Source organism: Calidris pugnax, unplaced genomic scaffold, assembly GCF_001431845.1.
Source record: "Calidris pugnax isolate Ruff unplaced genomic scaffold, ASM143184v1 scaffold44, whole genome shotgun sequence".
Lineage (NCBI taxonomy): Eukaryota > Metazoa > Chordata > Aves > Charadriiformes > Scolopacidae > Calidris > Calidris pugnax.
Window position 1 is genome coordinate 36,622,258 of NW_015094506.1, and position 16,977 is coordinate 36,639,234.

General features: G+C 36.3%; 1 protein-coding gene across 5 annotated transcripts in view; it reads right to left on the reverse strand.

Moving 5' to 3' along the window:
• GRM8 (glutamate receptor, metabotropic 8) overlaps positions 1-16,977 on the reverse strand; it is a 351,962-nt gene that overhangs the window by 60,476 nt on the left and 274,509 nt on the right. The window lies entirely within an intron of this gene.

The following is a 16,977-nucleotide window of genomic DNA, read 5'->3' on the forward strand; positions in this document are numbered from 1 at the left end:
GAACATTGTCTAACTTTCAGAACTGCTGAAAACCTATAACAGTCATAAACCTTAAAGGGAGTTGCTGGATGCTGGACGACAATCATATTTTTTTATGTAGACATAAACATTTAGCAGCGGAATTTTCAAAAGTGCCAAGGGGAACTTGTTCAATACAGCTAATTACTTTAAATGGGAGCTAAGTACCTTACCTGTTTAAGTGCTTTTGAAAATCCCACTATGCTTCCACCTGCAGTTTTTACAATCTAAATACTTGAAGAAACCTCCCCCAAAGTGGGGAGTTCAAATGTCACAAAACTAACTTCAGGGGAGCTTAACTTTAGGCACATGTTTTTAAACAAAATTCTCATAGGGGAAAGAAACTGACAAAGAAGCCAAAGCCAGATAAAAGAAAGAGAAAAGAAGGCGGTTTTGACATTGAAAAAGAATGAAAAAAGTTCAGCATCTCTTCAGCCCTTAGTGATCAAAATATCTGGATCTGCAGTACTCTTTACATTGCTTAAGACTCTGCTAAGGCTGGGTGAGTCTCAGATTATTAAGTAGCCTTAGGTAAATGTAACTTCTAGAAGACTTATTTTGTCATCTTCATTTTCATATGACATCTTATAGCTGCTGTTCACTACAGTATGATACATGACAAGGCAAAGTTCATTGTTAAATGTATCTGAATTCATTACCTAGGTTAGATGGACTTGAATAGCCTAGCTCTGCATCTATTATTAATAATAGTTTAAACATTATTATTAATTTTATTTGAGTAGCTTCTCTGAATTTGGAAAGTGTCTGATAGATTGATGTGCTATCATGAAATACCTCACATTCCCCTATGATGAGGTTCCATTTTCTACTATTCCAATACTTTCCAGAGTGAAAACATCAGAAAGAGTACGACAGCATGTCTGTAAGACATGAACTCATTTTCTATGAAATGCATCATGATACAAAAAAAGAATGGCTTCGTTGCTATTTAAATAGACATAAAAATCATCTCTGTATGAGATATGTGCCTGACGGAGCTGAAATTTGCTTTAATTTCCAGCACTAAGGTTCACAGTTCACTAAACCATTAAAATACAGACAAAATGCCATTTCATATCAAAACCAAGTAAACACCTCTATCCTTCATGAACATTACAAATACAATTTCCTTTAATATCTAACAATAAAGCTAAAAATTAATGATGTGAGGACTGGGCTAAAACAAGATGAGATTTACATGACACAGTACAAGTAGCACATTCACATTCCTGGCACCTATCTTCTTCCAATAATCAAGCAACTCATTCATTTAGCAATGCCCTCAGCAACCAGAGGAGACCGATCAAAAATGCTGTTAATAGGTCACATATAATTTCTGAACCATCTATGTGTACAAAACCCCTCTGTTTTCCATTCTTAATGATCATGGAAAAAATTACCACTTATATAATTCAGCAAGCAGTGACAATACAAAGGCACTTGGACAGCATTCAGAGAATTTATACTGAGGATGTTGGTGGATAATATTTTAATGTTTCTGATTATGTTATCACTTGCAGGAATTTTCATTTTTAAAATCTTATCTTTGATATCTATTTAAAATAATGGAAAATATGTTTAATGGTATTATTGTAATGAGTGGAATTTTACAAGATCTAGACAGGGGACTGCAATCAGTGCATTCTACCAGAGCCATGGGAGTAGACAAACATCTTATTTTGTAGCTAGTTAGCCAAGACTTTCAGAAGCAGCAAGGCTCTTACATATAAATTCATACTGCTTTTAATAGATATTCTGATTTTTAGCTATAAAAATGGAAAAGAACTGAAGTATCTCCTCCAGCTGTCACTAAGAGTTGTTCTTATTTTTGTCTCTAGTTCCTGGAAGTGTTTCTCTTCTGACAAAAAGGTTAATCAGAGGATCATAGCAAGTGAGTGAATTAAGGCAATTTAGTCTAATATTTAACTTTTTAAATTGTCTAATGCATCTATTCTCACAGTTAAAGTTCAAATCTCTAATGTACCCTGTCCAATCAAGTCATCTGAACCATCAAAAACCAAAATTAAACTGAAACTGGTTCAACTAAAGTGAATTCATTATGAGCCTAAATATAATGATCATTGCATTCAGTCTGACAGACAGGTTTTATCCCTCTAGAGAAAAACTGGGTACACTTACACTCTAAACTTACAAATAATTAAGCAAGCATGTGCATGAGGGAAATAAGTCAAGGACAAAAAATGCAGTTTTAAATTAAGAAACAAAATAGAACAAAACCAGAATGAATCCAGATTTTCAGCTGCAGTATAAAATCACTATCATTACCAAATTTGTCATAATTGCTGTAAATGATTTACCTCATTCTCCCCATACAGATGTTTTCCTAACAACTGAGATGTCATTTTCTGGAATTTCAGGCATTCCTAGAGGTTTGCAAAGAGCATGGGATCATCTTCAGTTTTATCACATACTGGTTGAAAATTAATGCAGTCGAATATCAGTGTGAAGAGGAGTCTGAGAAGTTTGATCAGATGCAATGACCATTAAAGGCCTAGTCTGAAATACTACAAGGAAAAGCATGCTTTCTCTTTTTCTTTACGAACAGAGAACAGGTTGTTTTTACAGCTCAAATGGAAGCTGATTTCTCCTAATTGTGAATCAACCTCCCCAAAGTTCCTCCTATGCACACCATTTACCATCACTATCTCATAGATTCCCTGAAGGAAAAACAAATACAGTTAAATTTACTACCATTTAAATTTGAATACTTATTTACATTCATGTGTGTCTCCTTATTTGTATGCATGTATGATTTAAAATGTCTAGGACTACAGGAAGGCAGGCAATACTCATATTATTTGAAAGCAGTGCTATGGAATAAACTACTACTGTCTCAAAGCTTAGAGTTGGCCTGTAGGCTCTGATACAGTCTGACTTTCTCAGTGACCTTGGGCAAACTATTTAACCTGCTTGAACCTCGACTTTGCAATTGGCTGGAGGGAAGCTATGGTGCAGACAGGAGCAGTGGAGATTCTTAAGTAAGTTTAAAATGTGGGTAAGAAATCTAAGCAGCGGTATAACTGAGCTCAATCTCTGATATCTGGCAGGGTTTTTTTTGCCAAGCAAATGGTTACATTTTAGAAAGCTTGATTAAAATATTTTTTACATTTAAAACTGACCAATATTTTTTCCAAAAATACCAGAAACTTCATAACAAATCTGTGCTTCGTCAGGGTGGCAAAATCTTTCTTGCCATCTCCAGTTTCCCAGAAATTCAATATCACTAATCTCTGGCATAACTAAAACTAAGAGAATGTATTTTTAATGTTCTGGCCATTATAACAAGTGATTCTCAGCCAGGGCAAAGTAATTAAAGGGAAGGATGATCTGAAGTAATACATACAAGCAGAAAAGAACAGTGTAAGCAAATATTCACAGATTCACAGATTTAACAGAGTTGGAAGGGACCTCTAGAGATCATCTGGTCCAACTCCCCTGCTAAAGCAGGAACGCCCAGAGCACATTACTCAGGACAGCATCCAGGTGGGTCTTGAAAATCTCCAGAGAAGGGGACTCCACAACTTCCCTGGGCAGCCTGTTCCAGGGCTCTGTCACCCTCACTGTAAAGAAGTTCTTCCTCATGTTTGAGTGGAACTTCCCATGTTCCAGTTTATGCCCATTGCCCCTCGTCTTATCGCTGGAAACCACTGAAAAGATTCCAGTTCCATCATCCTTCAACCCACCCTTTAGGATCTTGTAAACATAGATGAGGTCTCCCCTCAGTCTTCTCTTCTCGAGGCTAAAGAGCCCCAGCTCTTTGAGCCTTTCCTCGTAATGGAAGTGCTCTAATCCCTTAATCATTTTAGTTGCCCTTCGTTGGACTCTCTCCAGTAGTCCTCTGTCCCTCCAGAACTGGACACAGTATTCCAGTTGTGGCCACACCAGTGCAGAGTAGAGGGGGAGAATGACCACCCTCGACCCTTCTTATGTTCATAAACAGAAAAGGTTAAATACTAGCCTTGCTTTATCAGTGGAAGTATGTTATTTAGTGTGCTGAGACTGTAATTTTACCTCAGTGAAACCAACCCCACTATTTAAGTCAAGTAATTCATGACTGCTCAATCTTACTTCAAGGAGCATATTGTGGAAACCTTAGACAGGGAATCATTGTAATAGTGTATCGTAACCTACAGACAGTCTTTATTAGTGCTACACAGACTTTAAACCCCAGTCTTAAAATTCTAGCCTTTGAATGGTTTGGGATCTGCTTATTTCACTTTTTTTTTACTACTTCTTCTACTTTTCTCTCTGTGGTTTTGCTGGTACCTATGGGCTACAGAAGTACTGACCCTAACAGACACTCTGTAAAATGATAAGAGGAGCTGCAATATATTCCCTTTTCCAATTTGCCAAACAAAATTTTTATAATTTGCATGAAATACCAAGAAAACAAAATTTTGTCTCAGATTTAATGGCACAAACTGCCAATGATAAGCAGGTCATCAAGTAAACAGCTATTTTTATTGTGCAACTATCAGATGGAATTTTACAGCAATCTATTAGGGACTTCTATTCAATACAAGCAAGATTATCTTTTTTTCTTTCTTGGAAGCATGTATCACAATTCATTTTTAAACACCTTTTTCTGGAGACAGTCTCTTTATTTACAAATGAGAACAAAAAAACAAACCAAAACAAAAAATTCAAACAAATACAAAGCCCCACCACAATTATTTCATTAATAACTTTATGATGCAGAAATACCCTATTCAAGATGACATCAGCAGACTTCACATTTTTTGGAAGTGTTTTGCATAGCCTACTGTGTATATTCTGAAACCAAATAATTATCATCAATAGATCAGACTGCAAATGAGGCTTCCAAAGCTATTCTTTATGCAGACCATTTTCACACAGACAATCTCTACTATATCCTTACCTAGAGGTCCTCACTGCCCTTACATGTACCTGAAATGCACTCAGAGAGATTTTAATGAGCATTTTTATATATAACTTACAATGTACACAGAGGGATTGAAGTCATTATATGCTACCAAAAGCATACCGTGCCATAACTTCACTTATAATTAAGCTCGTTCAAAAAACCTCAAATTAAAAAGCCCACCTTGTCAGATTTAGATTTTTCTTTAAGAAAGTCCTGTTTTGAGAGGAAACCTTCAACCATTGCCCTTTTTTGTTGAGTGATAGCTTTTGACCAGCTCTAGTACTAAGGCCATTTGACTGGTAAGGCTTGGATGTGCTTTTTTCTTCCTGCAGTTGATCATGCAGAAATAGCCTGCAAGCATACTTCAAAAAATTTAATGCTTTGAGAAAAGAAAAGGAGCCTAGTTCTGGCAAAGTGTTTTTTCATGCCACTTTCCTTGTGCATGGAGAATCTTCTCAGTTCTGCCCAAGGTCCATGCGATCACTAGTTTAAAGGACTAGTTGCATTTCTTGATGAAGCTTTTAATACCCATAACACTCTCTCTCCCAAATCCATTGCCTTTATTCACAGTAATATAAGTTAAAGTTTGAGTTGGCCTGACCCAAGTCTGGTGCTCCGTAGATACTATATTTCCCTCCAATCTGTGTCAGATGTCTTTCATTCCTAGTGGTGCTCAGATTCTCCCCCACTCCACAGTAAATAGAAGGAACATAAGAGGTTAAGCACAGCTGTCATTTGACTTCAAGGGATTTTGTTTTCTTTAGCTTTAAGGCTAATTCATTTATTAAGTCCCATTGTTTAATGAAAAAATATTAACCATTACATGTTTTTAATCATTCTATTGGTTTAAAGGTGAGTTTCTTTATCAAAACAAGAAGCTGCTGTCCCCAAACACCTACATGGTGGCCAGCAAGAAAATTTACTGGGCTAAACCTTCAGCAGATTTAAATCAGTCCAGTAACTTCAGTAGAGTTATGCTAACAAGGGCATGACCCACACACATATTTAATATTACTTAAGGACATGACCTGTCACCTTTTTGTTATCTGTTATAGTTCATTCTTTTAAAACTAGATATTAGCCAATCATAAAAAGCCTCAGTTCACTATGAAAAAATATGTTGATGGGTTTGATTTAGTTTTAATCCTACCCCATTATTTTTAATGATTTATCTATTTCCTATCTCTTGATGAGTGCAAAAGATGTTGTGCATAAGAAACTGAAGAATGAATGCCTCTAAATTCCAACCCGCACAAACTTTTCTACAAAATAATACCAACACAAAAATAACATATTCTTTTTATTCCCACACTGCTCACAGACCAAGACCTCAGTTGCACTATGGGATAAACAAATCTGCAAGAAAAAAAGATGGTCTCTCAATCCTAAAGAATTCACAATCAAACCATAAGATGGAGAGAAGAGTATCAGCAGAATACAGAAAAAGACATGCTAAACACAATAAGGCAACACTGAACTACACGATAGTCAGCAGCCAAAGCATACCTCCAAAGAGGTTCTTTTTAAGGAAATTGTAGAAAAATATTTTTAACGAGGGAACTGAAAGAGTAGAGCAGGGCAATTTTGCATGTATTTCCTGAGCTTTCCATTGCTGCATAAGTGGCAGAAAGGTACAAAAGCACAAAGGCAGTAACTTCATTACTGACCTCTCAAAGAACAACAGAAAACAGAGCCGGAATACCTTGTGATCCTGTGCTTCTCAGTTTCTAAACAGCGTTTCAGCAAAGTGAAGCACTTGAAATTTTGAGCAAAGTTGTCCTCACCTCAGCAACCTTATACCTTAATTGACTGTGACAGGGGAACAGACAAGCTCGGTTGAAATGTAAGAATCAGGTTTATTTTCCTGTCTCAAGAAAAGAGGCACTATACCTAAACCAGTCCTGACATATTTGTCCAGCCTGTTTTTAGGAAAAAAAGCTGTTAATATGTGTAGTACATTCTACTCTGAAGCACTGCAAAATCCTAAACACTGCGATGTACGTTTTGACAATACTTTAAGGTGGTTTTCCACTATAATAGCTCATATCTTCTTTGCCAGCTCCACTTAGTGAACAGTCAGATTGTTCCATGATAATAAATTTGAAATTTCAGCACTACATAAATAAAAGAAAATCACACTGGCCCTTTAAACACAGTTCCAGCCAGGTAACAAAATCACATATAAAAAGTCTGAAAGTCTGAAGTAGTTCAGAACTGGCAGAAAATAGACTGTCTTATACTGAGATTTTCAGCAGCAGGGGAAGAGGGTCTCTGCCAAGTCTATGCTGCTGCTTAGAATGAAGAGTCAATACTTAAATTGAGAATTCTGTGGAGAGACTGAGTGATCTGGCAGGCGCAAAACAAGCATGTGGAAGAAGTTTAAGCTAGAGAAAATACCACACCGCACATTTAGTCAGAAAAAAAAAAAGAAAAGAAAAAAAAATCCTTGTTATTAAAGAAAGAAAGATGAACATGTTGAAAATGAGAGTACTTCAGGAAGTCTAGGGTTTTCATATGGAATGAACATATTGAGATTTATTCTACTAGACTCAAAGAACTGACTGAGGATACAGAAAGCTCTTGAGACTTTATGGGAAAGTATGGAGAAGTTGCAAATGGGAAGGCTAGTGTTTATGCCTAGAAAAGGGGGGAAAACAAGAAGCCAGGGAATTATCAATCATTCAGTTTAACTTGAATTCTCAAAAAAATCCGGAAAGAAATAAACACATTTCAAAAACACAGAGAAAACAAAACAAAACCAACCAAAAAAAAAAACCCAACAAACCAAGACAAATAACAGCCAAAAGGGATCAGTCAACAATGAGCTGTCACATTTCCTTCAGTGAGAGGGTAACAGGCATCATGGATGAGAGGCAGGCAGCTAGTGTCATTTATCTTAACATTAGAAAGATTTTTGACACCATCTCAAATTACACTCTCAGTCATAAGCAACCTATTGAAACAGATCTAGCCCCTAAGGGCTAGGTGCAAATTATATCAGAAGGCTGTGGGAAGATAAAATTTGTCATTGATTCATTGTCAGAATGGAAGGGATGGTACAGGGTGGGGCCTGGAAAGGTCTATTCTTAGTCTGCTATTATTCAATACTTGTAATAACCACTCAATGCAGTTTGGATGATAAAACCCAGTATATGGTGATCAAATCTGGGCATGTATAACACTGGGAAAGGTTGAAGCTGTGCTGAAGGTCAGAACACTTATTCCAAATGGTACTGCAGAGTCTGAAAAAAAGGAGCATGCAGTTTAACAGGGGCAACTCACAGGTAGCACATTATGCGTCAGAGAGGACAGAGATAGCAGCTTTTCAGAAAGAGAGATCTCAAGGCTTTAGTGGATTATAATATGTTGAACCAATGTTATACTGTTGCAAAAGAAATGCAGACAGATAAAATAATCTTTCTGCTCTAGTCTGCACCCATGAATATATGAAATGGTGCTTCTCCTGTACTCTGCAGTAGTGAGACTTCAGCCAGAGCACTTTGTGAAGGCTGGTTAATCACATTTCAGTTTGAAGGAGAATCAAATAGGGAGACCAGAGGAAATCAGCGAACATCAGAAGTGTGTCTAGAAAAACATGATGCATGTGACTAAACTGAGCAAATTCAGGTTGTATAGCCCAAAGAAATAACACAGCCTAGGGGGTAAAACAACAGTCTTCGAATACATGAAAAGGATGAGGATGTGCTCAATGTATACTGAATAAAATAAGAAGTAATGGATTTAAATTATAGCAATGAGGAGTAAAGTCAGGTATTTATAGGACACTTCAGAGTGATAAGGGTAGTTAAAAATGCAACACAACACCTTCAGAGACTGTAAAGTCTTTATCCTTGAGTAACATAAGTATAGAAGATGCTAACTTTATGCAAGGGCTAGATAGTCTCTTGAGATCCCCTTAGCTGTCTTCTACAGTGCTAGGGCAGATTTCAGGTATAAAATATTGTGAGTACAAATAAAAAATTCAGATCATAACTAGGCCAGATAAATAGAAAAATTTCAATGTATTTTCATGACAGCTAAATTCTTTAGACTGCCTTTTGCAGTTTTATGGAATACTTATTTAAGAAACAATTTTTTATATTTATACAAATAAACTAAATAAAATAGGGTGATGATCATACTTTTCCTACTTCTTGGCTAATTAATGATGCATTTTTAAATATTGTTATGGGTAGAGTTGCTGTACTGCTTTTGGTTACAGGGAAAATGTTTCTCTGAGAAATGGTAGGGAAAGAAGGTCTAAGTAAAAGAAGTCACCACTGCCACTATAGTAAACTCTTTTCCACATAGACATAAAGAAACACAAATAAGTTTGGGAAGCATCAAGCAGCTCTCATGTAAAAAACTTCCAATCTGGAGCCATGTATGTGAATTGAAAGGTCTCCAAGGATTCACAGAAAAACTGTCGTTACCTACTAATGTGATGCATAAACTGAAGCAACAGAGGATCCTAAGTAAGTAATCAAGTTCATAAACTAGTATATCTGTCATAGCATTCTTCTAGAGTTCTTGCTAAAGACATACACATTCTTGCATTCACTCAGGAAACCTAGAGTGTAGGAGTCCTGCTGCTTGTATCCCTCCCAACATTTACTCAAGGAACATACAGGAAATCTACCTTTGAGGGGAACACTAGCAAAACAAACAAAACAAATTAACAAAAGCCAGAAAACTTCAGAAATTATGGCTGAAGGAGATTTTGGGAGTATTCCTCCGCCCCGACCTCTGAATCAGCTATGCCAAATCAGCCTGTACAGTTCACGTTCTCCAACCAGCTCATAGTATTGGAGATTGCTCAGCCTCCCAGGCAATGCAGCCCATTGCTTAATTACCCTCATCATTAGAATCTTCTAGCATGTCTGCATTAAATCTGTTTTACAGTAATTCAAATCCGTGACTTCTCCTAATAGCCAAATTAACTATGACTAACAGTTTGTTCTTTTCCTGAATAATCTTTTTCTGTATTGAAAGAGATTAACATAATTCCCCTCAGTTCAGTCTTCTCCAGACTAAACAATCCTGGTTTGCTCACTCTTTCCCTACAGGCATACTTTTAGATGGTTGATCATTATCATTGCTTGCAGCTGGACTCTCTCCAGCTACTCTACTTTAAGAAGTGAAGTCACAGTTCTGCTAACAAGGTCAGGTTGCAGGACTGGGGAAGAGGACAGATAGATTACATCACAAGTCTAGGAGTTCCTCGCTGCAATGGCCTCTGGAGATGCAGATCTCAGTTATCTCAGTTATTGCTTAGCTTTATGCCTATTTTTGGCATAAAGGGGTTTCACTTCAGTTCATGAAGTTACTGGAAACATTACTGCAATCATCCCTATTTGATCCAGTCATTCCTGGCACATCCTATTGTCCCACTCAACACTAATTCTGTTCACTGCGAGCTCAAGTTACAATGAGATTAGCTACACGTTCTTCATTCCCTGCTTTAAACTGTACTATTACAATATAAGCACTAATACCATTTTAGGTTTTGATGACACCATTTTTGAAATATAGAAAATAATTCACTCCCTATCTTTAAATAATTTAAAAAAAATGTTTGGGTATTTATCAGGATGAAAAGTCCTGAATAAATATTAGATGACTATCCTGAAGAAATGAAATTAATACTACTGCAACATGAAGAGAAATTGCAGCAAAGCAAACAAACAAAAAAATCATACAATAATGTTCTATTAACTGCTGGTTATTCTCTTTCATCATATCATAAGCACTGAACGTCTCTTTTGTTTTCTATTTAATGATTTTTAATTTAGTAGTAGACTTCCATTATGTAACACAAATGAACAATAATTAAAGTAATTTAACCTACCATTTTTGCTTTTAAGCATCAACATTTTGCTCCTAGGTTTAAAGAGCAGCTCAATCTTCAAATTATAATACATATATAAATTTCTGTGGGGAAGAGGAGAAAGATGGAAGAAACTAGAGAAGACACATGCTGATATTCTGTGTTTCACACTGGTCCTTCACAAAGCAATTCAATGTAGACTTGCTGCCAGCCATGCATAATCCAAACTACCCAGTAGCTGTTTGTCTATGCTAAAAGTCACAATGTTAGCTGGTACCAGGGGAGCAGCTAACCCTTCTCTGAAGTCCCATATATGAATGCAGAACTCTCCAGGAATGCATATAAAAGCTGATTTTTTTCATTGTTCTATCACTGCACACTTGTTTTTATTGTGAAAGAGAAAATAATATTTTAAAACACAAGTGATTTATTTTATTTGTCTTCCATGGCAAGGCCTCCTTTCTGTTTTTTTTAAAAAACAAGAATAGTCCATGGTCCTGTTGGTTATGGCTATTTAAAGAACAGTTCATTCTAATCATACCATCTAACAAAGGGTGACCACAAAAAGCTACAAAATATCTACCATCCACTCAAGAACCCTGTAAAAATTCACAGCCAAGCGTGCAGCTGCAACCTCATGCTTCATTTGAGAAACCTGACTTTCACTCACACTGACAAAGTGAGAAAAAATCCCTATTCATCCTAACTCTCAAGCAGTGGCTATTTCATTGGCAATCTAGTATCATTCTAATGAAGAACAAATGGTTATCCAAGTTTAGGATATATTCTTAGCAGATCTCTTTTTTCCACTTTCTTTTTTCTCTCTAGAGAATCAGTAAAGATGTCTGTTTCCTTGAGGAAAAAAAAAAAAAAAAGAACCCCAACAACAAAAAAATAAAAAAACCAACCTGTTAGGACTAATAAAGTAAAAAGATGACATTCTTCTTGGATTTTTCTGAAGTCATTGGCTCTTGAATCAAAATTCTATTTTGATTTTCAGTCATATCTGAAATAACATCTGTTCTACTACAGGCACATCTCAAAATCATTTAATACTTTTTCAACGTCTATATTCAGCTTATTCCCCCCCCTGCCCCAAAGTAATTTTTTTTATGAATAATACAATCTGTAACTTTCAAAATCACAAAATCCTAATTTTATTCCACGTTTAGTGTATTTTGGTGGCTTGTCTACAATTCGCATCCACTGTAGCCTACTGTTGACTTATGTCTTCAGTCTAGCATTGGACCTTAGTGACTACAAGTCTCATACTGACCTCAGACTCTGACAGTAAAAAAGAATTAACCCTGAGTCATAGTTATTGACCAGAGCCAAGATCAGGACTAGCTTTGTAAAACCAAAGTAGTTTTCTAAAACACATAGTAGTCTCTTTCTACTTCCAGCCCTATTTAGAATAAAGGAAGAAAGCAGTATAATTTTGAGAAGAATAGAAGAAGATAAGACATTTTTGCTCATCTCATTGAGTTTTATTTTTAACCCAGCATCAACAATTTTCAGGCAGATAACACGAATGGACCATAAGTTTGAACTCTACTGCCCTATTACATATGGGCAGAACACCCTGCAGGCAGTATGATTTTCATATTTTGTTTATAAGGCAGTATGATTTTCATATTTTGTTTATAGATATAATCATATACATCACTACATGCTCCTGTTGTGTATTTCACTGTATTGTCTTCTTTTCTTAATCACAGGGCTTAACTTCAGCAATTTAAAAGCATCTATCAATTATATAATAGCTATCACAGGAAAAAAAAGAGGGTCTCTGTCTTCTCTAATGAAATATAGTGGCCTAGAGCAAAGCTTGAAACTTATTTGCTTCATGCAGTTAGAGAAAACATCAGAAGCTCCTTGAATCATTTTCTTTTACCATGTCACAAGAAAGGGAACTTATGCAATTTGAGTCTGTCACTTCCAAAAAGAATTGGCTAATGTCAGTGTTGATAGCTTCCTTCAGGATTAGATACATAATTTACAAGAGTCCTAGAAAAGAAGAGAAATCAAATACTGATTCAAAGCTTTTTTGAGATATGGCTGCCTGAAGGGAAGCTCATTGTCAATGTGGGGTTCCCAATTTTTACCAGTTCACCAAACACCATGCTTAAGGCTGATGATGATTACGGCTGTCTTTCTGATAGTTCATCACATTGGTATAATTTTAATTTATGGTTTTCTTAGTCATAAATCAAGACCATTACAGAAAAATGGATGCCCCTGAGTCATTTATATCCTCAGTGCATACACGCCATAAATCTGAAAGCTTATGCATCCCATTATTTCTAAGAGAATGTTAAAAATCTCTTATTAGAGAATTTCTCTTGTCTTCCAACAGAACTCTTGTGCTTTGGTGAAAAAAAAAACACAAAAAACCACAAAGCAAACACAAGTCAATTCTACCTCAAAAATTTCACTGTTTTCAATTGAAACATACAGTCTTTTGATATGCTTTACTTTTTTTTAAAGGAATAATATCACATAAATAGATATTCAGTTAAGCTTCTTAACTGCATCAGCTAAATGCCTGATTCTGAAAGCACCAATAATTGTGTCTGCCCAAAGTGTCATCAATCAAAATTACTAATTTGGATTAATATGGATTTGCATCTACATAATTGCTCAGAATAGAATTTTTAAAGACAAACTTTGGTAGACAAAACAAAGTATAAGCTTGAAATTAAATCTGAGAATGCTTAAAATATATTAATAAGGAATTTTTTAATAAGTCAAAATATCAGATTTTTTGTTTCTTACACATTTCAATTTTTGTTTTTTCCAGCTGGCATTTGTCTCAAAATAGAAGCATTTTGAAAGAGGCGGGGAAAAGTCCCTCAATAAAGAACCAGAACAAACTGAATGGGTTCTTAAGCAAAACAAACTGAGAAACTTGTTAAAAATTTAGGATTGGGACTATTTCCATTTATTGCCACTGACAAAGGCTACCAGTCAACATCTTGATATAGCTCTTATCACAAAACGGGCAACACATAACATAGTTTCTAAGAGGAAATTCATTATTAATCATAAAAGGAAGTTGATTTCAAATCATAAGTGCCAGGAAAAGCAAGTTTGTTTCTAACAACTTTCCTCCTACAGAGATTACATGGTTGAGAGCTCAAATTTGCTAAACCCACACATTTGTAGGGAACTTTTACATGTGACCTGGTATGCAAAATACCGTTACAATATGAATAAAACATAACTTCTGCAGAAACAGCTATCTTTTCCTGGACTTTTATTCATTATGAAAACCAGAATATTTTTTGGAAGAAAGGATTTTAACTATCACAGTTTCCTGAAAAATAAGTTATCTTCTTTTACTTATAAAGAAAACTAAATGAGGGAAGCAAACAACAGGAAACCCTGACAGTTGACATGTAGTCAATGACCAGGCAATTAGGTTTTCCTTCAAAGAGATACTAAAAATTTTTAGGGTTTGGTTATTTCCAGTACAATAAGATCATTTAAAGTCAAGCAACCTTAGAGAGTAAAAAAATTTAAAGGGGTTGTAAATTTAAATTGTCAGAATTGTGTAAAGTTATAATTGTATAAAAGGTGATAAGGTTCTTTGAGATTATAGTTTGATGTTTCTAAATATCTGCTTTCAGAGTTTCCCTGCATTTCTCAGTCAGAGACTGAGGTACCTTAATCAAACTCAAGAATTGCACAAAAACTTAGTTTTTGAAGATCATAATTCTTTTTTAATTTAACTTCTATACTGTATCTCTCAGCATTGTCACACATGCCTTTGTTTTGTAAGAATTGCAAGAGTAGTACTGATGAGCACAAAGTTCCTATATCTGGAAGCTATAGCTGCTTCAGAGGAAATCTGAAAGGTCAGTTTGCCTAAAGGAGAGCATTAATGTTACAGAGGACTACAGGGAGGAACCAGCATCATAGCTAGAAGCATCTCTGCAGCTGGTGAAGCCTGCTGACAAAGAGCCCCTTAGGGAGCATGATATGGAGACTTTATCCAGCCAGAGTCAGCACTTTCTGCCCAAAGGGAAAGCCAGCACTGTGGCAGGAAAGGAACAAGTCTGAAGTTTGACCACATGGACCCTGCAGAGTCAGTGAAAACTTTGAGGAACAAGAGACACCAGCAGAGGAATCCTAAATCCTGAGAGTTGGGGTCAGAGACAGGACCAGGGCTGGCCACTGAGTGAGGAGCCATAGCCCACGCAACAGTGACCCTCAGCCACAAAACCCAACATAGAAAATATCAAAGAGCATCCTAAGGAAAAGGAAAACAAAAATGAATGGAAAAACATTATATCAGAGAGAAAAAAAAATGAAAGTTTTTTATTCATTTATTTAAATGCAAGGCATGTTCTAATCCTAGTTACATTAGCTGTTCCAAAGGTTGAACTGTACTGCAGACCTGGTACTTTGATGATTTATTTTTCTGTCACAGAAAATAAATAGATGGATAAAAGTTATACATTTTCTGAAACACAATACCAGCTGTATAGATAAACACAATCATAAACACATCATACCTACAAAATGTTGCCACACTATTTGAGGAAGAAATATCTGTAAAAAACAGTAGAAATATCTATAAAGGATATCTAGCTGACAGACATTCATTAAAAATAATAGCTACATGTTTCTTCATTAAGGGAAAACTGTAGGAGAAAGAAGGATACAGTGCAAAAAATCTTCTATTTTAAAAGCATCTCCTTTATAGAAAAGAAGGATAAAAAGTGCTCTGTCATCTTAATACTGCTTTGTCTTCAATAAATATAAATGTTTTCACTGAAATCAATGAATACATCCACTGTGTTCCCTCTGACTCATTGACAATCAAAGGCACTACCTAATTTGCAATATGATGATTTGGAGTATTGGATCATTCACAAAGTTTACTTGGTTTTAGTATATTTTGTCTAGTGAGAGGAGGCAACAGCTTTATCACAGCAGATCATCAAGTTGCAAAACAACCATCATAGGATCATAGAACATCTTAGGTTGGAAAAGATCATTAAGATCATTAAACCCAGTTGTCTCTTTAGAAATCTTCCAGGCTTTAGATCTAAATGAGTAAGTCAAGAAACAGGAGTGAAAGTTTGGGAGAGAAACATCTTGCTGATTCCATCCAGTTGCACCGTGCATGGGGTGACTGCGCCCTGTGTACCTGCTCACACCCTGGTCTGTGTGAGCACAGGGTACGTAGCAGAACAGGGGGTGGTGGAACAAGAGCAGAGCCATGGCAGGAGGTTGGGAGTAGAAACACCCACTGCAGAGCAGTGTGCCCGCCTGTTCACATCTCCGTGACTCCACACGCTAGACAGAGAATCACAGAATCGTATAATCATAGAATGATTTGGGTTGGAGGGGACCTTAAAAATCATTGAGTTCCAACCCTCCTGCCATGGGCAAGGACACCTCTCACTAGACCAGGTTGATCAAAGCCCCATCCAGCCTGGCCTTGAACACCTCCAGGTATGGGGCATCCACAGCTTCCCTGGAGGTGAATTCACCCACAAATTTGGACAATTAGTTGTATTCAGCACATGAGCTCAAGGAGGTAGAAAAAAGGCAAAAATAAAGAGGCAAAGAACAACATAACACATCCGTTCTTAATCAGAGTTAACAAGGGGTGTCCTTAGATAAATCCTTTCTTGTTAGCTTTGTGGTCAATGTGGTTAGCATAGTGTGGTTTCAGTAGTCTGAGTAGCAGGCCAATCTAATCCTATTTCAGAGAACTCCCCGGAGTACACATACATCAGGCAGAAATAATGGGACTGAAAAGCTACAGGCTTAATGAAAAATTTAGCAGTCTAGGAGGGGATAGAAAAAGGCAGATTGGAACGGAATTAAAATTGAAGCAAATTCTAAGGTAGCTTTTAGCTACTACTAAGTACTAACACTTGTGCGAAATGTGTGTATCAGTTTCAACTAAATCATAAGTGGTTAGAGAGCCCAAACTTCTCCTTTACTTAACACATTCCCATCCCCCTACTTTATTCAACCCACTTAATAAACACCAACTTTTCAGAAAGCTGTAGCAATTATCAAGATCTGGAATGTATGCCATAATAGTTACGATAAGGGTCACAGAATCACAGAATCACAGAGTCATCATGGTTGGAAGGGACCTCTGAGATCATCGAGTCCAACCACCAAAAAAAAAAAAAAACAAACAAAAAAACCCCACAAAAACCACCACCCACCACCAAAACAAAAAACAACAACAACCAAACCA